This window comes from Prionailurus viverrinus, chromosome D3 (genome assembly GCF_022837055.1).
Source record: "Prionailurus viverrinus isolate Anna chromosome D3, UM_Priviv_1.0, whole genome shotgun sequence".
Classification (NCBI taxonomy): domain Eukaryota; kingdom Metazoa; phylum Chordata; class Mammalia; order Carnivora; family Felidae; genus Prionailurus; species Prionailurus viverrinus.
The window spans coordinates 90,380,770-90,405,188 of NC_062572.1; positions in this window are offsets into that span (position 1 = coordinate 90,380,770).

Consider the following 24,419-nt stretch of genomic DNA (forward strand, 5'->3'; position numbering starts at 1 on the left):
ACGTGGGGCTCAACCCCACAAAATCGCGAGATCGGGAGCTGAGCCGAAACCAAGAGTCAGATGCTTAACGGACTGAGCCACCCAGGCACCCTGTTCCTAACTTCCTTTGGAAGAGATTCATGTTCTTTGCCTTGACCAGGTTTTGGAAAGTCCATTTGGATTTGCAGCCTGAATTACCAATTGAAAGAAAATTGGTTTGCTCGTAGTAGATATATTAACTCTGTGATGATACTAAAATTAAAATTACTTACTTTGACATCCAGCATCAAAAAAACTGTCAGTAAAGGCCATCTTAGTAGGAGAGGCAATGAGCTCTGGAACAACAGAATCGGTGTGATGACCTTTTACATTTACAAAGCTGTAGATTATTCAAGAACATGAATTCCACCCAGAAGCAAACACCATTAACATTTTAATGCATGTTCTCACAAGCCAATTTCAATGTGCTTTTACAGTGTTTGCATTATATTAATTGTTTAAAACCACCAGCTCCGTCTGTGGCCCCTGCAGAGCCAATAATGAAAACATTGATACTCCTTATTGCCAAATGAGATTGACAGAGGAAAACTATCCACGGAATGCAGATATCAGCTGTCTGCCACCTCATGCAACCGGATCCAATTTGTACGAAACCTAATTTCATATCTCCTGTCATTCTCAAATTTTCTCGAATGGCTATGAATTCCTGCAGACCATTTCCATATGACTTTCTGCTTCCGTGTGTCTACATCTTTGAAGTTATCTCTGTCCCAAAGGACTTACCAAATTCTGTGCCAAGCAAATGCTTAGAACCACAAAAGAAATTCACTACGTACGAATCGTATAGCATTTCCCAAATTGCTTCATTTAAGTTCTATGCTGTATTTCATCTACCGATTAACAAGCAGGTTTTACCGATCATGTCCCGTACATTCTGCTGTTTTTTGCAAGGGTCTCACTGAAATATTTAAGTAGAATATTTAACATATAAAATATAATCGTTTTCTGTTTTAAGATTGTGGGGTTACTGTTTGCAGGCAAGTACCATCTACTTCTACCTTAAAGACAAGTTCAAAGTGAGAGAAAGCTATCAACACAAACCACACATTTCCCACCTAGCCTGGCGTGAGGGGTGTCTCTGCTCTCCGCTCCCTATTATAGCAGTTGAACTGATACTTGGTTGGATTACTCCTTGGGGGATAGTCGTTGTGACAGAGTTGTGACAGTGCATTCAGTCCTGGACAAAACAATAACTTTAGGTAGAAATTTGGCCCGGGATGTTGTATAACAACAAGTTCACTACCCCCTGACTGCCTCCCATCCTTCCACTTCTGAGTGACCCCAATGTACCTTTGCTCCGTACCACTTTACCCCTCCAATGCCACGGTTCACCATAAACCTACGGTCCCCTGCTCACTCTGTCTCTGGCACACATTTCTTTTGTTCCTGGTTTAGACCTCTCCTTGAACAGGCACCTCGGTGGCTCCGTTGGTTAAGGGTCTGACTTTGGCTCAGGTCATGATCTCACGGTCTGTGAGTTCAAGCCTCGCGTCGGGCTCTGTGCTGACAGCTCAGAGCCTGGAGCCTGCTTCAGATTCTGCGTCTCCCTCTCTCTCTCCCCCTCTCCAGCTCGTGCTCTCTCTTGTTCTCAAAAATAAATAAAACATTAAAAAAAAAAAAAAAGAAAGACATTGTTGACCTCTCCCTGAATAGTGTTTCGATTCATTCACAAGGTCAAGAGCCTTGATGATGAACATCCCCAAACTCACCTCAAAATGGTGCCACAATTGAAGTCATCCAGTTCTGGTAACCGAGAAGCTCTTCTTTCGTCTCCTTTTTGTCCCTCAACGCCCTCATCAAGCCATTCATCAGAGCCTGCTGATCGACTCTCACAACGTTTCTCCAGCCCCTACCCCCTTCTTTTGCAATGCTCCTCTCCAACCACCAAGCTGGTGCAGGGTGTGCACTCATGGCTTCTTGTCAGACTATGGCGGCAGCCTCTAAATGGCAGGTCCCACCAGCCTCACCTTGGTCTGCGTCTGGGAGGTAGGTCAACAGAAGTGTTCCTCTTAAAAAGCACTGCCTCGCCCGCCACTCTTCCGTGGTGGGTCAGAGCTGCCAGCAGACGCTCCCCACTCCTCACAGCCCTGTAATCTGGCCCAAGACTATTCATTTCATTTCTAGAAACACTTTGTTAGCAATTTAAAGCTGCAGCAACACTAATTTGAGTTTTCCCTGCACCCCCTTTACTCTGCCTTTGTTAATAATTTCCTTCTGTGTGGAATCTCCCTCGCACCCCAGTCCCTGACCAACCAAACTTCCCAAACGAGCACCCCCCACCATTAATACTCAGCTCTGACACTGCCTCCTTCAGAAAATCTGATTTTTACTGCACAGAGTAAAATGCCACATGTTCTAGACAGGTGGTTCTGTGATCCCTGAAGGATATTCTCGGTGTTTGCTTTTATCACGTTTTTACCACAAACATATATATACATATATATATATATATATATATATATATATATGTATGTCACTCTCTGGCTGAAGTAACCAGGCTGAAGGACCAACTTCCATGTTGACCACAAAGCTAACATGTGTCATATTTGGATGGAGATTACTGGAAAGCTGAGCTCAACCGTGATGGTCAACTGTGGTGTCTTTGTGACAGTCAAAAGAACTACCACTCACATGTCCTTCAAAAGAACCAGTTGCCAGGAGCACGGTTGACTGACAAGTGACCCTCTGGACCCTTTGGACCCACCCCTGAGTTTCCATGGAAACCACATATCCCTCAGGCTGCTTCTAGACAGTATGGGAGCATGGAGAAGGTACTAACACCAGTTCATCCCTGCCCACTGGGGGGCTCTTCACATGTGTGCCCTTGGTTCAGGGTATTCCCGTGAGTGGGGTCAATAGTCATCAGAACAGCTCCATGATCTACGCACAAAACCCCTTCTTCCTCCCTGTGGACAGTCCTACGACCTGCACTGCTGTCTGAAGAGGCTCCATGCCTGTTCTCATTCCCTCTCGCTTTATCCAGAACATGTGCAGTCCATCCACTCTTGTCTCAGTACCTGCTTCTTAGACACAACCACGCGTGTCTTCTCTAACACGGCATCTCTGAATGTTTAATTGTGTACGTGGCGGTGAGTTTCCCCCGAGGGAGCACCTGGAAAACAATGTGGAAACTGCATGGTGCTTGATAAATTAGTCTCAGGAGTTTTATGACATCATTTCTATCCTGATCCTGGGTGGAATCAGTCAGGGGCTCACCCAAATTCAAACGAGAAGTTCCAAAAAATGTATGGTTCCAAGAATAGACTACCACAATCGTTATCTTCTTTTTTTAAACAATGTTTACACGCTTTTTAATTTTGTCTCTAAGTCATAATTTAAATAATAGTCAATTAAAACATTTAAATTTTTTATGTTTTTGATATTCAATTATACTAATTTCATGTGTGGTTCGGAAATAAAGCTTATAGAATATATTTACTGAAAATTTAGAAGTAAATACACCACCAATGTTTAAACGTTCATGGGAACTTGAAGCGGTATATTTTGTTTTCTTCAGCTACTATTGACTGGCTAACATAGTCAATAGCATCTTAAGAATTTAAAGCCTTTATTGCCACGTTTGCATTTCTTCTATTTTATCTGATACACATTGAGACACAATATGTCAGTTGACCATACTGTAATTACATTTTTAATACTACAGTTTAAGGCTTTATAATTTCGCCTACGAATATTCATAGTATAACACTTCTAAATACTTTAACTTTTATCAATATAGTATTTTCAATTATTATTTCTGAAATTATACATCTATATAATTTGAAATTAATATTGCTATTTATATTTTCCTTTGGTCTGAGTTTACGACTCAGTTGTAAAAAACCTGGGATATGCCCAATGAGGAGAAGACAGCTTGACAGTTATCAAATTTAGAGGGCTGTTCCCTGGCAGCTAATGGGTTCAGCAAACAAAAGGAGAATAGGGTGCTTGTGTGGCTTAGTGGATTAAGCATCCACCTCTTGGTTTCCACTCAGGTCATGATCTCACAGCTTTGTGAGCTCGAGCCCCACATCGGGCTCTGTGCTGACAGCTCAGAGCCTGGAGCCTACTTCAGATTCTGTGTATCCTCTCTCTCTGCCCCTCTTCGCCTCATGCTCTGTCTCCCTCTCTCAAATATAAATATTAAACAAAAATTTAATCATATAAACAGACATTTTAGGGATGCCTGGGTGGCATCTGACTCTGGCTAGGGTCATGATCTGATGGTCCATGGGTTCGAGCTCCAGTTGGGCTTTCTGCTATCAGTGCAGAGCCCGCTTTGGATCCTCTGTCCCCCATTCTCTCTGCCCTTCCCACTTGCACTCTGTCTCTCAAAAATAAATAAACATTTAAAAAAACAAAAACCAAACTGGAAATGCTAGGACTAGGGAAGGATACTCTATTGTTGTTGACAGCTAAGGATGCACCTGTCCCCACGACTTAGATAAGAACCGACCACCAGTGTCAGCATGACCTGGTTGCTTATTACAAGAATGCTTTCCCAGGGAAAGATAAGGGTGGAAAGCCATAAATAACTTTATTGTTTGCTTCAGGAAAGTCCTACCGATCCATTTGTCAAAGACAATGTAGCCCACTGACTTGGCCAAACAGTTTTCTTACCGAGACCATCTTCGGGACCCTCACTTGGCAGTTTCCACCACTCCTGAATTATGTATTATAAATTTTTCTGAATTCTGATCTGTTCCTTGCCTTGATAGAAATGCCTTAAACCACTCTTCCCTCCCACCTACAGCACTGTTAGTGAGTGGTATTCTCACTAATAGCCGTAAGTTCTAATAAACTTAGCTTTGATGTAGGAACAGTTTTCCTAGTCGTGTCTCCGTGAATTTGACAATTTAGTGGTTTCACCAGTGTCCATGAAGGGCCTTTGGCTGCCAGAACCCAAGATTGGAAACTTGTAAATGACATGTTCCACCGAGGCCCCGACACCTTCCGTGGAGGAGCTCTGAGGGCTAGATGAGCTGATCATCAGATCTGAGCATCAATCCCTCTTCACTGATCTGTGAGCTCCTAAATTTAGTTTGTCTCCTGGAAAAGAAAAACTCTTTGGGGAATCCTTTCATTATCAGGTCAGATTCTCAGTGGAAATCTATTTGCTATTTTCATCTATCGATGCTCATCATGATTTTGGAAATCTATGAAAAGATTTTCATTTAAAAGAAGATGGGGGCAGGGCACCTGCATGGTTCAGTCAGTTAAGTGTCTGACTTCGGCTCAAGTCATGATCTCGTGATTTGTGAGTTCGAGCCCCACACCAGGCTCTCTGCTGTCAGCACAGAGCCTGCTTCGGATCCTCTGTTGCCCTCTCTCTGCCCCTCCCCCCCAATAAAGAAACTTTTTTTTTTTTTTAAAGAAGACAATGGGGACATCGGAATTGATAAATCTATTCCTTGATTTTGCCTTAGGGGCTGCAAAGCTCAGAAAGTTTCTCCTCGGACTGGCGTCCATTTCTCAGATTGTGCTTCAGGCCAATCGTTAAATTTCACGCAAGCTTTTTTAGTATTGTTGTATTTTGTTCATAGGAGTCTGGAAAGATCTCTTTCTTTGTTTTCTGGCAATCACAGACACTAGACTGGGGACCTAAGACACAAGGTGCAGAAGGAAAACTTTCCACTGACTTGCCAGACTAGTGAGTATTTGTGTCCAAACAAAAGTTCATGCCTTCTCTGCCGGATGCTTGCCCCTTGTGTGTATTGACACTGTAAATGCAGTTCAGATGACAATCTGCCACTTGGGTAACTTTCAGTGTAAACAAAATTGTTCACTTGAGAGGATCTTTAGACTACAAAGTACAATGTCAAATACTGAGTGGTCTGCAAAGCCAAAACGTCTAAATCTAGATTCTCTCTTAAAATTAAATTCTTGTGAGACTCTGAAAAGACCTTTAGTGTTGATGGTAAGTTCTGGTCCTGTTCTGAGCTGAGACACATTGTCAAACACTTGATGAACGCTGTACGAGCGAGACTAAAACTCACAAATAATTTAAAATAACTCTAGCAACATATAAATTCAGGACTTACCAATGCATATCATCTGTTCATATGCTGGTAGAAACCTCCAAGCGATGTTAAGAAAAATGGGATGGAGAGGGTGGAACAGAAGCTTCCATGAAAAGCTGATGATTAGTTTTCAAGAGAAGAGCATTGCTAATGGGGTCAATTCATTTGTGTGTTTATTTATATGTCTTTTGATATTATATTTGTTGCCTTGGGAAAGTTACTTAACATTTTCTGGAAATCAGTATCTTCATCTGTAAAGTGTGTGAAACTCATGGTGTTGTGAACGTTAGGTATTGATGAACGTAAATTCTTAAGAGCAGTGCTACAGGAGTAGTAAAATCCTCAATAGATATTCACTACCAGCTTCTACCCAGTGTTGTGCATCATGTATCAAGTGACCATGAGCTACTCGCTTTCCTATGGCATCTGACTCTTCTGTTTGTGTACGTGATAATTCAATAGGGCCCTAGCTACTTAAATTTAGAATGTCCACAAAGTCTATCAGTGATTTAAATATGCAAGGCAGGTAATCGGGGCAATAGGGTGGCTCAGTAGGTTAAGCGTCCCGCTTTGGCTCAGGTCATGATCTAGTGGTTCAAGAGTTGGAGCCTGCAGTAGAGTTCTGTGCTGACAGCTCAGAGCCTGGAGCCTGTGTCTCCTGGATTCTGTGTCTCCAACTCTCTCTGCCCCTCCCCTGCTCACACTCTGTCTCTGTCTCAAAAATAAATAAACATTAAAAAAAAAGGTAAGTAATCAATTTGTGTTGGATCTTCAAGTACACATACAAAGATACAATATAATCAGAAGGATTACATTGGCAGCAGATGAAATTGCTCCTATTGGTCATAAAAGGGATGGAATAGAATTTGAAAACTGAAAGCAACCAATGAAGGAAAGAGCCAGGTAATCGTTTCGTACTAAATGTGAATGGATAATTTGTATATTTCATAATATCATGATAAAAACATTACCCTACCCACAAGCTTAGCTAGAAGTTAAAAGTAGGTGAAAGTCACCTATCTTGTATCCCAGAATCTTTGTTATAGAAAAATCATAAAAAGGTAAGGATGAGAATCAAAAAGAGAATATGCCAGGATTTACTCAATTTATTTTAGGCTGATTTCTTTCTATCTTTAGGCAACTAGTATATCAGGGTTAAGTAAACAGAGATGAGTGGGCAATTGAATAGAATAACTAAAATGGAGGCAGAAACGAAAGAAGAAGTGAATAAGGATAGAAAATTTTTGTATGATCAAATTCTAGAAATGAAATCTGCTGGGTATATTGGTTCTTTATTAAGTCCTTGAAGCTACTAGGGATTTAAAAATAGCTTCAGTCTGTAAAGTTTGCACGGAATTTCCTATTCTTCTTAAACCAACACTTTCACCCAAACCACAGAATGCAATTTCAGTAAGTGCTGAACTTCATTATTTTGAGATCACTTGAGAGCCTTTATGATTTCCTGGAACTGTCCCATCATGCAATACCTCACGATCAGCTGTTCTTAGAAAGTATACTTCTCACAAATACACACTTGATTTTTATGTTCAATCACTGAACAAGTTACCCACCTACGTTTATACCATCTTCTTCCCTCTCCTAAAAAAAAAAAAAACTGTTTGTTTACGGCATTAGCACAACCCATAGAATGGGGATGCGTTACTAGAACATGTTTCACACTCATGAACATTTAATCTACACCCACAGGGGTTTGCCACAGTGAGAAAACTGAAGACAGTGGGGTGGCTAAGTACTTTCATTTTCACATGTATGCTAATAACACAGGTTAACCAAGCCCCACTGAATAAAATATATCTGCCTAAAAAATATCGTTTTCAAAAATGCTTAGGGGTACACGGCAAAGTGGCCATTAACACCAAAGCGTTACTTACAATAACAGTTATAAACCCATTGATACAGATTCATGAAAAGATTCACCTGTGAAAATGCAGAGCAATGCTACCAAGTTCGATACGGTTTCCTCAGTAAAATTGGCATCTCTGTGATCTGGCGATTTGGATTCAGTTCCCCTAATGAACAATAACTCCATTGAGAATTGATGGACAGTCGTAACACCGACAACCTTTTTTTTTCATCAGCTGCCTGGTCTCTACCTTGGTTTTCGTTTGCTATCCAATCTTGCTGCTAGCTTTCCAAACGTGTCTCTGACTGAGTCATCATTCATATATACTCTTGCTCCAAACAAAAGGCAGTTTAGTTAACCCATTCATCCAATAATCAATTCACTAGATAGTGAATGCCTACTGTGTGCCAACACCCAGCCAGCTGCTGATCTTCACAAACAGAAAATAAAGCGAAGTCTTGTCTTTCATCGCACATACTCCAATGGGAAGCAAGGGTGCGATTACAGGAAACTACAAAGCCATACGTGAATCGTGAATCTGTAGGAGAATTGGAAACAAAGGAGTTAGAATTGTTTTTACCAAGCTCCCTGCTGTGTACGTACATCATGGAGTTCTTGAAAAGTCAAACATTTGAATAGTGTGGAAATTCTTACCATCCCCTTTAAAATGTGAGACGCTAATGTCATTTTGAGCTTCCTCCAGCATAAAATAATGGGGCAATTAGGACCAAAAAACGTCAAAGTAACTAGACCAAGTAACTATGACAGTGACTTTTTAAAATGTTAAAATACAAATAGAAGAGATATACTTCAATAATTTAATTTCCTGATAAACCTGTTACATGCTCGTCCCTTCTTTTTTGTTTTTGGAAGCAGTCTTACCTCCTTAATCTTTAAATAAGTTGACTTGCATCATTCAGTTTTTAACCACAGGCTGTTAACATTTGGTTTAGCAGATAGGAAATAGGACTTTGGTTTTTTTAAAGCTAATTTCAAGTCATTGTATTTGACAAGAGATGAGAAACAATGACAGGTGTGTGTTAACTACTCAACCACATGTAGGAACAGGTTTGCCTTTCTTGTCTTCTATGATTGTGTTGTTGTAGGTGGTGGTGTTTTGTGGGGAAGGGAATATATCTGCCAGTTAAAAAGAGAGATATGTGGTATCTTTTATTTAAGCAGATTGAATTTTATTATCTGTTCAGAAATTCTTGCCACAGAACTTGATTTATCAGAAATCATTAACGGATTATATTAATAGCATGGGAATAACAAAGATTCTATATATTACATACAGTTTAATTAATATCAGAGTTGGACCCATTGAGGCAACAGCTAAGAACATTTGTAGACCATCTTGTGTTCTCCTAGCATATTTCTTAATTGGGTAATTAGTGATCTAATTGCAGTAATCACACTCAAGCCTTACCTGAAATTTCTTATAGATGATTGTTCTGAAAAGCCTAAATTTATAATATTTCATAAGAAAATTGGCACATATTTAAGATTTAATTTTTTTTTATTTTGAAGAGATAACAAGTGAGTGGGGGAAGGGCAGAAAGAAAGGAAGACAGAATCCCAAGCAGACTCCACACTGTCAGTGCAGAGCCTGATGCAGGGCTCAAACTCACAAATCGTGAGATCACAATGTGAGCTGAAATCAAGAGTCAGATGCTTAACCGACTGAGCTACCCAGGTGCCCCCAACTGGGCATAAATTTAAATGTCATATCTAACAAGGTAAAACATGAAAGCATGTCCAGAATGTAAATAAATATAAACAGTTTTTAAGGTAGACGAGTAGGAAGTTCAGGAAGGTTCTTTCATTTCTATTTGAGCATTTAATCGCCATATGCTATCAAGATATATCATCAAGAACCCCTCCGATTTAGAAAAAAAATTTTAATGTTTATTTATTTTTGAGAGAGACAGAGACAGAATGCAAGTGGGTTAGGGGCAGAGAGAGAGGGAGACACAGAATCTGAAGCAGGCTCCAGGCTCTGAGCTGTCAGCACAGAGCCTGACGCAGGGCTCGAACTCACGAACTGTGAGATCATGACCTGAGCCAAAGTCTGACGCTTAACCGACTGAGCCACCCAGGTGCCCCTAGAACCTGTCAGATTTAGGCTAGAATCTACCAAAATCCAATTGATTCTGGGTGCAAAGATAGAATCTGGCCGGCAAACAGAATCTGTGCTTTCATAGACTAACTTAGCAACTTCACGTCTTGAAACCATTTCGGTGGGAAATCTGATTTATTGTTTGACCTGATATCAAACAGAGGTCTTCTTACGTAACATCACCAGCTGCAATAATACTCAACAAGGAGAGTTTAGACGGATAAGGAATGCTCTCTACATTAGGCATTTAATTTATTTAATCCTCACAAAGAGTCTGGGATAAGTAACATTATTTTTTTCCCACTTTACAATTGATAAAACAATTAAAAAGGGGGTAATTTGGTTAATATCACGCAGTAAGCTGCAGAAGCTAGAATTCAGACTCTAAAAGACAGGCTTCAAGCCTTGCTCTCTACCACTGGGCAATCTTAAATTAAATTAATTATATATGGGTTCTCTTTCCTTCCTTCCCCCCCCTTGGAAAAAAAAAAAATATATATATATATACACACATATTTCCCTTTAGCATAGCATCCTCTCTTAATCCAGGCAATATGCAACTATGAATAGTGTTCTAAGGTGTTCTAAGACACAGTATATAAAATGCATTACAATATGTTGGAAGAAACCTCGTCGAATATTGTAATTTTCTATTTTAAAATGTAAAGTCAAGGTACGGAAAAATATCTAGATATTTAAATATCTAGTTTAAAATATCAGAATCAGAAAAATAAGCCCTGAAGAAAACACATCAGAAGAGAAAAAGCAAGTCTCTTTATCATGAAAGCATGAGCACGTTCCAGTCTCAAACTCTAGGCGTAAACAGACAGACCAACATACAATTTTTGAGGAAAAGAATGTCGGTTCTATTTTCTGCTTCAGCGACTGGTTCTTCTGCTATGTGTAAACAGTTGCTTAGGTATTTCTCTGAACTTTCTTTTCAATTTTTACACTTAAAAAATTTTTGGTAGTTGTATTTGGTTGATTTCTAAACTGTCTGCTTATCTCCCTTTCATAGTTTTAAATTATAGGCACAGCTTTTAGAAATGTACAAATGCACAGAAAAGGAAACTAATAATAAAGTTCAGCCTGGATTTCTGTTTAAAATAAAAGTCATCAAGGGGCGCCTGGGTGGCGCAGTCGGTTGAGCGTCCGACTTCAGCCAGGTCAGGATCTCGCGGTCCGTGAGTTCGAGCCCCGCGTCGGGCTCTGGGCTGATGGCTCAGAGCATGGAGCCTGCTTCCGATTCTGTGTCTCCCTCTCTCTCTGCCCCTCCCCCGTTCATGCTCTGTCTCTCTCTGTCCCAAAAATAAATAAACGTTGAAAAAAAAAAACTTAAAAAAATAAAATAAAAGTCATCAAAATAAATGTGTTAGCCGTCAGGACCTTTTTGGCTTATTAGTTACTTCTTCAGCCTTTTACTGCTCTTTTGTGATATTCATCTTCCATATTATTTTTTCCTAAAATTATAGAAATAATAAAAACTACGTAAATTATTATGATTTATCATGATCTTTTCTTAACCTCTCAGCATCCTAGTAACGGACGCTTGATATTTCTCCCAGAGAGCCTGTGTGTTACAACTCCCACTGGTCGCAAGAGGCATTCTTACTGGAATATTCTCAGGATGTCGCTGATCTAATCTAATGTCCCAGCTATGAACATAACAGTCTTGAGGGTCCATCGTAACTTCTTACCCTCCAGCACATTTCTGGGTGCATTTCGCTGTATGTGACAGAAGCTTGACCCGTCAGGCTTAACTAAATATTGGTTTTTCAAAACAAAACAAAGAAGAGCGTCCGTTTTCCAAAATACAGAACCCAGAAGTTGATTTTTCACGATGATAAACTGTCGTCCTCCGTGGCAATCCTGTCTCAGGCTCCTTCTATCATTTTAACTCGCTGTCCTTAGCGTATGGGTTCCATCATCCTGGGCTCCCTGAGAGATATTTGCGAAGTCTCCAGCTCCCTGTGGGCATCACGGGCAGATACAGATTCAGGAGAAACAAGAGGCAGTAGGAAAGGAAAGTATAAAGGAAACTTTGCCTATTACTCTCTTTTTTATGAAACAGATCTCTATACAAAGAATGATTCCTTTTGCCTCAATGGTATTCAGCAGCAGGACGCTTACTTTACACACGCATGTTGCTGAAAGAGAAAAATGCATTTAACCACCTTTCTAAAAAATTTAGATGCTGAGAATTAATTCCTAAGGAAAGTGATGTAAGTGTATTTTATTCCATTTTTCCCCTTTGTAGAAGCCGTATGAAGTGATGTCTAAATTCTGGCGAGTAACATTCTTTGGGGTATGTCAAAGGATTTGGTAATGTCTGAAAAAAATCACAAAAAGGTAATTGATTGTGCTATTGCAATAGCCATCCTGCTCAGGAAAATACTTATGAAGACTTTCATCAAGTCTTTCAAGTGCTTCTTATTAATATTAAAACTGTTTGCAGTATGCTGACGCCAGTTGTCCAGAGTGCCAAAATAATTTCACTCACCGTTATTCATCTACTCTCCTAACTCCCGAGTTCTCAATCATATCCACGGTCTTGCAAAGGGAATGATAACATAAGCTAGCTTTTCTTTTTATTTTTTTTTAACGTTTATTTGTTTTTGAGACAGAGAGAGACAGCGCATGAACGGGGGAGGGTCAGAGAGAGAGGGAGACACAGAATCTGAAACAGGCTCCAGGCTCCGAGCGGTCAGCACAGAGCCCGACGCGGGGCTCGAACTCACGGACCTCGAGATCATGACCTGAGCCGAAGTTGGACGCTCAACCGACTGAGCCACCCAGAAGCCCCGTAAGCTAGCTTTTCAAGGAGAGATCTATGCTGTCGAAATGAGCGAATACAACTACGAAATATGACCATTGCCTGTGTCAACCACTACCTGGATGTCATCAGTAGAATGGTCAGGCCAGAGGCACACGCAGTGCCTTGAATACCCCAATAGGCACATTTCTGAATGCAAGACAAGTACCTAGTCGCTTTATAGTCATTCCGATCTCTTTGAAATCAGAGAGAAGGAAATTTGATACCTTGATGGTATGCCTTTAATACTGTTTTCCTATTTTAAGCTCAGTTAGTGTGTCAGTATTTTCTTAAATTATAGCGCAGAGGGCACTTGTTTTGCGCTTTCTTATGTGCTCATCATAGAATATCTTTGTAAAGATCAAACAAGTCCCTTTATTATAACAACCATGACTTTGGCTAACCGAAGGGTCCCCCAGCAAATACTCAAACTGAGGGCATTTGTTGGTCGTGAAGTTGTCCAAATACTGATCCAGGCTTGCAAATGATATATTCTGTACTATGTTTTTAAACGGGTGTAGTATAAATGCTTGCAGTTTCTGAAGTTTAAAAAATTTTTCTTTGGCATGTTAAGCACAACGCCGACCGTTCAGGTTATCTGAAAATAAATACCATTAGGGCTGCTTATCTGAACCCTGTCATACCCAAAATAATTGGTTGGTGAAACATAAAAAAAATCGTAGATATTAAGATTAAAACTTACAATGCATTTAAATTAAATTATGTTAAAATGTAAGTGCCGTTCTGTGTATCACTCCTGTCTCACATATCACACCAGAGAAGTTATAGTGTGCTTTCCTGTCTTACAGGAAAATGTCAGCAAAATTATTCATTCAGGGTGACTGGGTGGCTAATTGGGTAAGCGTCGGACTTCAGCTCAGGTCATGATCGCATGGTTCGTGAGTTCGAGCCCCACATTGTGCTCTGGGATATCAGCGCAGAGCCTGCTTCGGATCCTCAGTCTCCCTCTCTCTCTTCCTCTCTCTCTCTCTCCTTCTCTCTCTCTCTGTCAAAAATAAACAAATATTAAGGGAAAACAATTTTTTTTAATTTTTATTCATTCTGTAAAATAGCCGATCTACAGGAGCTTTTCCTTGAAATACAGCGGACCGTCCTAATTTACTCAGAGCTGATTTCAAGTAATTAAATTGATGAATCGTAACCATTTTTCAGATTGTGCAAAGAATACACACCAGCGGTGTGAAAGTTGTCATGATCATACGTATCCGAATGAGCATTTAGCTGGTAAAACATTGATGTGACTCGTTATTAAGTTTCTATTTAGGACGCGTGTGCCTTGAAGGACAGGGTCACACAGGTGGAATGGGCAGTGAGTGGTGAAGTCACCAGGCCGGACCCACAAGCTGCGGACCCACAAGCTGTGTGTGCCCTTGCCTCCTGTACCCTCTGCACATGCAATCTGGACCCAGGTTAGGAAGCTAATTAAAACTTCTCCCAAGGCAATCTCAGTCATGAAAGAGGAGGCAGCTCTGGAGACAAGAGTAAAAATGCAAAAACCCAAATAACAGTATGATAACATCTCCCCATTCACCACAGCCACAGTCAGAAGAAAATAAATAGAATGCAATCACCAAAATTTATATGAAATTATAAAATTACATTAACAATTAAGATGCGGTGAGCAACAAATGCAGTCCCCAGAACAAAGTGTGTCCGATTATTTCACGTGAGGCACTTGGACATATTTGACCAAAATCTGTTCCACGGTCCAATAGAAGTGGGTTATTACCACTGTCAACACGAGGGATAGATGCAGTGGAAAACTGAGCTTCGTCTTCCAATTTTGTGATATTTGGGGATAATTCAGCTGAATTTCTTCGGCCTGAATTAGAGATCTATTCTAATTTTGAGCTTCAGCTATGAATGCATGGAAGAATTCAGTGATGTACACATTAACTAGGTTGTAACTAACCCTAAAACAACATCAATATTTTCATAAATCATGTATTTTATTTTATTTTATTTTATTTTATTTTATTTTATTTTATTTTTATTTTTGAGAAAGAGAGACACAGCATGAGCAGAGGAGGGGCAGAGAAAGAGGGAGACACAGACTCCAAAGCAGGCTCCAGGCTCTGAGCTGCCACACAGAGCCCGACGCAGGGCTCGAACCCACAAACCACAAGATCATGACCTGAGCGGAGGTTGGACACTTAAACGACTGAGCCACCCAGGAGCCTCAAGAAATCATTTTTTAAAGTCCAGACTTGAATATTACAGGATGCTTACCCAATTGTATATGATGTTGTTCTTTGGAATTTAATCAATCATTTTTTATAAGAGGCATGGAGAACCCTTGTATTTGTCCTTGTCATTTTTACTCAGAATCAATCACATGTCTTCTGTCATGAATCATAATCAGCAGAAAAAAAAACACGCAGAGAGCATCTCACCCAAGCTGAAAGATCCTTCCACCTAATGCTTGAAATCAACATTAATCTGAAGTGAAAGGGAAAAATAAAATGCACTTGTAATCCTACATGCGTTTTGATAAGCTTTGGGAAATTATGAAAAAATATCTCATTTTTCAATTGTTATTTTACGTGTCATAAATACAGTACATTTTGCAGGAAAATTAAGACTAGTCATTCATTTTTGTCCTTTAGCTAGTCAACTTTAAATTTTTTAACCCTCTCCAATCATGGTCTTTAAAGCTGAACGTCTATTTTTATGAACTCTTAATGGCTTATAAGGATCTTGTGGAAACTTCCAGAAAAATAAAACTTTATCTTACTTTCATGAAATTGCGGTTTAAGTGTTCAGATCTTAGTATCACATAATCATCAAACACAGAGTCTCCATCAAATCGTACTGGTTTTCTCTAGTGTATCTATTCTCCCACTGTTAGTCTTTTAAATTGCAATTCTAAGAAAAATTCATAATCAGCATTCCAAGATGCAATTATATCTATTTAATAATTATTCAACCCTTCTAGTATATAATTTAAGTTTTGGGATAGAGATTTTATGTATATACTTAGAATGATTCTTGACTTGGCAAGTATTTCTCTAGTTTTAAGCCATAGTTCTCTACTGATGACGTTTATTCCAAATAATCAGAATACCTTCACGACGTTGTCTGGACTAATATTATTGTATTCATAATTTTGTTTCCTCATTCATGGGTTTGCTTGATATAAAACGTAGTGTCGTTGAGGGTTTAGTTGGGGACCAGTGCTCCCCATGCAGACAGTTGGGCTGATCAAACATCTCAACCCAGGGAACACTGCATTTTGCAGGTGCAGAAGGCTTTTCAGGCAAAACTGGAGGAGTGTTCATGCGACTCATTTCTTGTGGAGCTCGCAGCTTGATTCAACACTCCTAGACTTTCCTGCACAGGGCACAGCCAAGAAATGCGAGCTACGGCTAGGGGCAAGCCTTCCATGCGTGGCCCATTGAGCCCCCACTTTTCTTCCTCACAGGCTGGGATGAAAATGACTGGTAAGTGACCTCATGAGTCATTTATTGTAGGCGAATGGAATCCCCAGAACACCATGTGTGCTGCCTGCCCATAAAAATATTCATCGCCTTGGGCACTGGGTGGTCCAGTAGGTTGAACGTCGGACTTCTTTGGCTCAAGTCACGATCTCACAGTGCATGAATTCAAGCCCCATATCGGGCTCATCACTGTCAGTGTGCAGCCAGCTTAGGATCCTCTGTCTCCCTCTCTCTCTGCCCCTCCCCTGCTCACATGCTCTCCCTCTCTCTCTCACAAATGAATAAACATTAAAAAAAATGTTCACTGCCCTGCAATGTTAATCAAAATAAACCTTTCACGTGTTACAGCACTGAGATGTTCAGATTTGTCTCTTACAGAAGGTAGTATTAGCTGAACCAGTTAAGCACCTTTAAAAGAAGACAAAAACCCTTTCCCATCTTCAGTAATGAGCCCCCCTACCCGTTCCCCAAAGGCCGCTATTCTGATGCATTTAGTAGTTCATATGTTTTCATATAAATGTACATGTTTGGAGACTATTTTAATGTCCTTCAGTGCATGATACATACAAAATTTTGTTTTTAGTTTTCACACAGCACTTTTGAAAAATCTGTCCATGGGGACGCCTAAATGGCTCAGTTGGTTAAGTGTCCGACTTTGGCTCAGGTTATGATCTTGCATTTTGTGAGTTCCAGCCACATGTCGGGCTCTGTGCTGACAGCTCACAGCCTGGACCCTGCTTTGGATTCTGTGTCTCCCTCTCTCTCTGCTCCTCCCCTGCTCATGCTCATGCTCATGTTCTGTCTGTCTGTCTCTCTCTCTCTCTGAAAAAAAATTAAGTAAACATTAAAAAAAATTTTTTTTAAAAATCTGTCCATGAATTATGCCCACTGCGGGAGCATCCCTCCGAGTACTGTCAGTACTCCAGGACATGCACCACCTTCCTTGTGTGTCCACTCCTCAGCCAGACCTCCAGATGGGCTCCAGTTTCCCTGGGTGGGAAACAACACTCGAGCAAGCATCTCCTATATGCCCCCCTACCCCGTGTTAACGTCGACAGGGGTGTGAACTCGGAACAGGATCGTTGGTCATAGGTACGTGAATGCTTAATTGGGTGAGACCAGACTTCTCTTCAGAAACCGCAGCTAGAACTTTCTTACCAGCGGTGCAAGTGGGTTTCTACGTTCCCCACATCGCCTAGTTTATAATGGATTTGACAGTGTAGTAAGTGTGAAGTGACAGGACATTGTTCTTTCAGTTGACATTTTTCTAAATATTAACGAGTTTGAGCATTTTTGCAGGAACTTGCTAGGCTTCTGGGGTTCCCCTTGGACAGACTGCCTGTTTACATCTTTTGACGATTTTCCATAGAAGTTCCTGTCTTCTTATCCTTACGTTTTCTATGATTCTCTTTTCCAGATATTTGTTCTGATCGAATTTTAGACAGCACAAATATCTTTTCCCAGGTTGTCCTATGGTTATAAACAGACTCAAAGCATAGTTTGAGAATATTATAAACGTCAAAAAATCCTGCCTTAGAACAAGCTAATATGTTTATAATTATGAAAAGAAGCATTGCTCTGGTTATCTTTTCTTTTATTGCATAGAGATCATTTTTGTTGAGCAAATTTTCTCAGTACCTCACGTAGTAAGATAGTGTATAATAATATCAACTTGCCAAAGCAAAATTAAAAAAAAAAAAACTCATGTCACAAAGATTATTCATATTTACTAATATTTTGTGCATAGGCTATATGATATGTAGATAATTCTGCTTGCAATATTTTCTGTCACAGTAACTCTTAAAATTAAGAGTAATTTGCTTTGTAAATTTTGCTTTGTAAATTACCTTATAAATTTACTTGGTAAATTGTAATAAAAATGTATAATTTTAGCAAAGTTGTTTCTTGTAAATCCAGAGTTTCCAAATGTTTACATTTGATTTGGGCCTTGTAGTTTAGTTGGTCAACCAGCTTCATTTTACTTTTTTTTTTTTTTAATTTTTCAAAAACAATTTTTTTTCAACGTTTATTTATTTTTGGGACAGAGAGAGACAGAGCATGAACAGGGGAGGGGCAGAGAGAGAGGGAGACACAGAATCGGAAACAGGCTCCAGGCTCTGAGCCATCAGCCCAGAGCCCGATGCGGGGCTCGAACTCACGGACCGCGAGATCCTGACCTGGCTGAAGTCGGACGCTTAACCGACTGCGCCACCCAGGCGCCCCTCATTTTACTTTTTAAAAAATTTTTTTTTTACGTTTATTTTTGAAGGAGAGACAGAGCATGAGCAGGGGAGGGGCAGAGAGAGAGGGAGACACAGAATCCGGATCAGACTCCAGGCTCTGAGCCATCAGCACAGAGCCCGATGCGGGGCTCGAACCCATGAACTGTGAGATCAGGACTTGCGCCAAAGTCGGGTGCTTAACCGACTGAGCCACCCAGGCGCCCCTCGTTTAACTTTCTAAACCATCAGTTGGTTTTGGACCAACGATTGTTCCATTTCAAGACTGAAATTTACCATCACAGGACTCCTGTTGTAAGTTACATATTGAGTCAAGGCGACTCAGTCCAGTAATCGCCATTTGTAAGAAATAGTTCAAAGTATAACCCAATGGCTTACTGGCATTGGGCTACTGCAGGCATATTCACATCCTTTCGCTCATGGTTTTCGTATTTGAGACTCCAGCAGCACAAGGGAGGAGCCCTGGATGTAAACACAAGCCCATCTTAGCACCTGTGGGAAATGTGGCCTCTCTGTTCTGAATTTCTTTCATTTACTTCACGTGACATTTGTGCAAAACCAATTATTAAATGGATGTAATATACTTACAACAGCACCTGACGCTTGTTAACCGTTCAGTGAATGGCAGTTATTAATATCTTCCAGAAATTTCTCCCATTTCAAGGCCCAGAAGTTTCCCACCTTTCCAAGGAATTCCTCCCTTGAGTTTAGGAGAATGTCTCCTCCCTCAAAACTTTTGTGTACAGGGGCGCCTGGGTGGCGCAGTCGGTTAAGCGTCCGACTTCAGCCAGGTCACGATCTCGCGGTCCGTGAGTTCGAGCCCCGCGTCAGGCTCTGGGCTGATGGCTCAGAGCCTGGAGCCTGTTTCCGATTCTGTGTCTCCCTCTCTCTCTGCCCCTCCCCCGTTCATGCTCTGTCTCTCTCTGTCCCAAAAATAAATAAACGTTGAAAAAAAAATTAAAAAAAAAAAAAACTTTTGTGTACAGACGTGATTCACAAGGATTTGGGGACTTGACTATACTCTATATTATACTCTTTCAAAAATATTTTGAGGACGTTAATTCTATCTTTTGAAACATAGAGCAAGTTGCTAAAGAGAGAGACCATTTTGGTATTTTTCACTTATATTAGCCACCTTGGAGAAGGCAGAAGTCTTAAGGATTTCTGACAAACTAATTGTTCTTTACAAAGCACAGCAATTAAGAAATAAATTAAGGGAGTTTGTGCTCATTCTGCAATGATTGTTATTTCGTGGAATGTTTTAAGAGAATAGTTTGAGTTCTTTTGTCAGTTTTAATATTAAGTCCCGCACCTGTGATCACATAAGTACCCTTCAGGTAGCATAATAGTTTCTTACCACGACCTAAAAGATAGCTAAATGTGAGGAATCTGTTAATTCTGATCCTTTCCTTGGTTGGGATGGCCCTATGATGAAGGCATATATTGGAGTGCAAATTAAAGTTTCAATGAGCAGTGGAGGCTGATTTTGATTCAGAATGTGTTTAAACAAATGTCCTATTGATTTTTTTTTCAATGTAAGATCAAATGTATAGTACTGTTTCAGAACTGGCCAGGTGTATACGGTTTAAATTGCCTACACTGCAAGTCGTCAGTGTCCTTTACATAAATCTCCCTTCCTCCTGGGGAAGAGACATTTCTTTCCTCAGAATCTTTGAGAGCTGAGGGATACAGAGGGACATGAAAAGGAGAAAGGATTTAATTGGAAAGCAGGATTTGATGCTGAAACGACTCAACAATTTTCTATAATTATGTTTCCTGCCTCATGGTCAATCCTTTTCCTACACGGGTTTTCAAATTTTCTCTCTAACAAGCGGAACAGACCGTGACTTTTTTGTTTTAGATCTGTCAAAAGTACCGGGGGCCTGACCTTCATGCGAGGGGTACAATGAGCCCCCTCTGCCCACACATCTAGTATCACTGTTGCTTCTGCCCGACTGCTATGCATGTGACACCAGGTTGCTCAGTCTGCAGCCCTCACAACACGACTGTCTCTGCTGCACTGCACTTATTTTCCGCTCTGCCTGGGACATCCTGCTCCCTTTTTGGAAACATTTATTTTCAGATTGTTTTAATGATCAGGCATCAGTTCCAGTTGGAATTTCTGTCTAGAACTGTAACCGTCCCTTCCCAAGACAACCCTCTGCCTCTGCACACACATTTCACAGGTGTGCTTACCAATACCCCTGCTCATCGCCGTGTCTGTCGAACTGTGTTATAGCGATTTCCATCTTCTCCTCTACACTGGGACTCTCTTCTTTCATAGCTCTATGTGCTTGACTCGTAACAAACCTGCAAAAGTAGCTTGTTGCGGGGCGCCTGGGTGGCTCAGTTGATTGAGCACCCTGCTCTTGATTTCAGCTCAGGGTGTGATCTCAGGGTTGGTGGGATCGAGCTTCTTCGGGCTCTGCACAGACAGCATGGAGCCTGCTTGGGATTTTCTCTCTATCCCTCTCCCTCTCTGCCCCTCCCCTGCTCTCTCTCACTCTCAAAATAAAGAAATAAACATATATCTATATATTTAGCATTCACATGCTCAAGTATATATATACTTTAATTATATTATATTATATTATATTATATTATATTATATTATATATACTTTAATTAAATATATAAGTATATATGTATATTTATTTATATATTATATATACAAAGTCCATATATATAGATATAGTAGTTTGTTGAATAAATGGCTCAGTTAAATACCTTTGCCTAAAACTGTTGATCTGTATAGAGACTGAGTTGAATGAGAAAACGTACTTTTATCTCTTTGCTTTGCCTTCAACTATTTCAACCACATGCAGCGGTAAAAATGGCACTTAGGCTTTATATTTTGAACAAAAACAAAGAAATATGCACCCAAGCTTACATCCATGTAGGGGAGGAAAAAAATAATTCTATCTTTACCCTTCTAGGTTCTTAGCTGAGACCCGCTCCCTCTCCACCAATACCCTCCCCACCACAATAAAAGACAGAACAGGAGAATCTGGTGAGAAAGACCCATGATAAGCTGGTAAGGAAGCATGGTTAAAATGTGATACAAGCTATAAAAAACTAAGAAAGGTACAGACAAAAAGAAGAGTTTCCTTTAGATAGAGCCAGCAGGAAAGTACTGTCATTGCTTGCCTGATACAGACACCTCTGTCTGGGATTCTCTCACCGTCCGCCGCACACACAGATTTTCATCTGCTTGCTGTTTGCTTCCCGTTGTAATGAATCTAGATGTGGGCCTCATTCATTTACATAATAAAAAAATTAAGGGGCTCCTGGGTGGCTCAGTCGGTTAAGCATCAGACTTAGGCTCCGCTCATGATCTCAGGGTTCACGGGTTCAAGCCCCGCATGGGGCTCTGTGTTGATGGCTCAGAGCCTGGAGCCTGCTTGGGATTCTGCCCCTCTCTCTCTGCCCCTGTCTTGCTTGCTCTCTCTCTCTCTCTCAAAAATAAACATTAAAAAAATTTTAAAGTAAATATTAAGTATTATGTTTCGGCAATTTTGCCGCAATTAGAAAATAAAAGAGCCCCTGCCCGTGCCCCGTGGAACTTCCAAAGCAGGCGTGTAAATATGGATGCAGCAGTTAGTACAAGGATTCCGAGCACAAGGAAAGGGGAAGCCGGGGCACGGAGGCGGAGCCAGCAGACCCTCCCTCAGTAGGTGACGTTTGAGCTGAGATTCTAGAAGGCATAGAGGTCAACCAGGCAAAAGGAGAAGTGGAATTGGGATCTTAGAGCCTGAAAGAAGCTTGGTGAAAATCAGAAAGCACAGAAATATTTTGTATCTGCGAGCGGGTGCGTAAGAGGGGGCTTCTGGACGTGAGGAGGCTGAGATTCACCTCTTCCGCACAGTCGCGTGCTTCTGCCGGTCTGTGCTCCAAGGACACCATTTTTCCAGACGACCTTCTCCAGGACGCTGGAGAGCTCTGGGCTCCAGAAGATAGAGGCAGCACCTCCAGTCGGATCAAAAGGGAACCGTGCTTCCTCTTCAGTAGAACAGACAAGGGTTCTCGACAAGGAGAGACAGATGTCGCCAACGTACATGACACTTGAAAACTGAGTTAGAGGTGCCAGCATTTATTTGAAGACCACGAGAAAGCATTAATATGTTCGAATGAGGCATTCTGGGTGACGGGTAAGCTTTGAAAAGGAGTTGGGGAAGAGGGAAACCTTGAGGTACTTGGGATATCCACCTGGGAGAGTTGTGTAGGCAGATGGATGAAGACTGTCAGGCTGACGGGGGAGATGTAAGAAGGAGATACCGGGGCGCCTGGGTGGTAGGTTGGGCATCTGACTTTGGCCCAGGTCATGATCTCGCGGTTCGTGGGTTCGAGGCCTGCGTCGGGCTCTGTGCTGACCGCTCGGAGCCTGGAGCCCGCTTTGAATTCTGAGTCTCCCTCTCTCTCTGCCCCTTCTCTACTCATACTCTGTTTCTCTCTGTCTCTCAAAAATAAATAAACATTGAAAAAATTTAAAAAAAAAGTAGGAGATACAGCTTTACAAATCAATATAAATAAAGCTACGGAAGTAGATGCAGTGACCTAGAGAGAGTGAGGCCAGAGCAGATTCGTGAATAATTCTAATACCTTATTTGAAGTTCTTATAATGGGCATTCTGCTTCAAACTTTCATAGCAACTGCAAGTACATTCTTCCTGGGTTCAGAACATTACAGTTTTTAAAGTACGTGTCAGTGTAACTCTTTCTTTATACATAGACTTCGACCCACCACGTTGTATTTAACTTTGTATCTTGTACAATATGTCATACATAGTAAGTATTCACTTATCTCCTACTGAAATTTGTTGAAAGAATATCCATGCTGTTTCTATGGACAAGGTCTGGAGATAATTCTTTTCCCCAAATGTGTGCTAAATTGGTGGAGAAACTTTTAGCGCGTGTACTTTGAATCACGTAATCCTAAATACAGACACAACACCCCATTGTGCCCACATTTAAAACTACCTCCTTTTGGGTTGCTGGATTTCTTTTGCTTTTATGGTTTCCATTCAGTTAGCTAAATAATTCCCTGTTATGTGTTTGGATACAGCCCGTAGTTCTAGGCAGGGATAAAAATGTGTCTCTAAGGACCCATTGAAAAGCAAAGCTTTGCATATGACAATTAAGTAACAAAAATTCCTCATAATTTTACAATTTATTCACGGATTTTTTTCTTTTTGTGTAATTGTACAATTATGATGATGTGAGTGCAATTTAGGTATGACATCTCACATTTTCATTTATTGGTTTTAGTGAGTTTTTAGTTGTATCATTTAAATTGACTTTCTATTTTACTATTCAAATGGACTCTGAGCTTCATATTTTTATGAAGTCCAAAATGGGGACTTTGCATACTGTTTTCTGTCCAGGTACTGGGTTGGGAATGCCACATTTGATATGTCAGGGGAACAATAGAAAGTAACATGTTTCCATGGCAAAATTTATGGCAAATTTGAAGGCTAGTAGATGAAGGAAAGGCAGAAGGCATAGGGAAAATGAAAATTCTGTCACCAAAGTGGCTTCATCAATGATAATTTTATCTCCAATAATCCTTATTTTGACCTTTATGACAGATTTCACTTCTTAGTGGTTTAAAAAACCATCTTCTCGATAGTGTGACAGTCTTCCGTAACCATTCGCATGAAGGAGGTGACCAGAACCTCAGAAGCTCGGCCACGTGTCACCGAATCAGTGACGCTGCCTTCAAAATGCATAACACAGTGTTGTCTGCAAAAGAACAAACACAGCCCATTATAGACAATTGTATTTGTCAGATAACTACAATTACGTGTCCCAGTTGTTATAATTACGTTGTCCCAGTTGTAAGGCCTAAATATTTCTAAGCCCCAACTCTGG